This window comes from Dipodomys ordii, unplaced genomic scaffold, assembly GCF_000151885.1.
Source record: "Dipodomys ordii isolate 6190 unplaced genomic scaffold, Dord_2.0 Scaffold9, whole genome shotgun sequence".
In the NCBI taxonomy this organism is placed as follows: domain Eukaryota; kingdom Metazoa; phylum Chordata; class Mammalia; order Rodentia; family Heteromyidae; genus Dipodomys; species Dipodomys ordii.
Genome location: NW_012267225.1, coordinates 3225756 through 3227214, shown reverse-complemented (window position 1 = coordinate 3227214; position 1459 = coordinate 3225756). Strand labels below are relative to the sequence as shown.

The window sequence follows — 1459 nt, the reverse complement described above, 5'->3', positions numbered from 1 at the left end:
TATATATATATATATATATATATATATATATATATATATATATATATCTACAAGTAAATCCAAAGGATAGTAGAAGACAAATAATTACACTAGGGCATGATGAATTAAATAGCACTCCAAACATATGCACAGTGAAAACAAAGGAGGATATTCCTATGAGAAGATCATGATGGCTCAACAGTTACATGCATATGACCTTGTAAAATAATGCATATCCAAATGGGCTCCAAGAAGTGGAAACAAGAGATTTTTTACTGCATTATGTGCAGTTATGTTTTTCTTTCCCATTTTCTTTGGTTTCTTCCCAGTTGTCACTGTTTTTCATTTCTGTATCCTTTGTCTTGTATATACGTTTATCTTAATTGTGGAGGGAAAGAGGAATGACAAAAATGTGGGACAAAGGGCGAACCAATTCAGTAGTTATATTTCTTGACACGATATTGGAAATGAAGTATACAATTTGGGGGCAGAGGGTTCAGGAGTGGGAAAAGGGGGAGAAAATGAGGGGAAAAGTAACAGTGTTCAAAAAGAAATGTACTCATTACCTGACATGTAACTGTAACCCCTTTGGGCATCACCTTTATAATAAAATTTAAATTAAAAAACTTCACTGCCCTCAATTAAGAAATGATGATGTCAATGGCACAGGAATATTCTGAAACAAAATTCTCATTGCTCTTCCCAATCCTAATTCATTATGGCTATTCTCTTTTCTATTGTAAATTAGAAGAAAAAATTTTCAAGAGCACTGGGAATCTCATGGGTATAAGAAATACCAGAAACAGCCATTTGATCCAGAAATGTGTTCAGAGGATTCACGTGAAGAGGAATAAACAGGAATCCTGATGTCAACAACACCCTTATTACCTGCACATTCTCTTTCATCTCCTGTTTTTGAAACTCTGAGCCAGGGTCACACCCCCTCCTTGCACCTGGTAGAGAAGAGCAATCAGAGCTGCACTTCTATTGTACTTTTTTGCCAAGGCACTCAGAATTGGATCAATCAAGAGTACTGGGGAGCTCTGGTCCACCCTGGAAGGAGAGACAGAAGTGCTGAACTCCAGAGGCTGAGTACTCAGTTTTGTTAGGAGACTTCCAGAATGCATTTGAGTGTCCATTTTAGACCAGAAGTACTAGCTTAGTAAAAGGAGTACATTTAAATACAAATTTTCCCCTGAGCCAGTTCAGAATGTACTTTAAAGAGCTGAGACTAAACAGGGCTCTGGTGGCACAGGCCTGTAATCCTAGCTACTCAGGAGGCTAAGATCTTAAGGTCTTGGTTTGAAGCCAATCCAGGAAGGAAAACACATGAGACTCTCTTTTTTGGGGGGGGAGGGAGAGGGGAGAGGATCCGGTCTTTGGGCCTGAACTCTGGGCCTGGGCGCTGTCCCTCAGCTCTTCAGCTCAAGGCTAGCACTCTACCACTTGAGCCACCATCCCAGCCACTGCCCCCATGAGA

General features: G+C 40.0%; 2 protein-coding genes across 3 annotated transcripts in view; both read right to left on the bottom strand.

The window, feature by feature from the left end:
- LOC105980410 (aldo-keto reductase family 1 member C4-like) overlaps positions 1–1459 on the bottom strand; it is a 293440-nt gene that overhangs the window by 43243 nt on the left and 248738 nt on the right. The gene's annotated exons all lie outside the window — the stretch shown is intronic.
- LOC105980416 (aldo-keto reductase family 1 member C13-like) overlaps positions 1–1459 on the bottom strand; it is a 28145-nt gene that overhangs the window by 21703 nt on the left and 4983 nt on the right. The window lies entirely within an intron of this gene.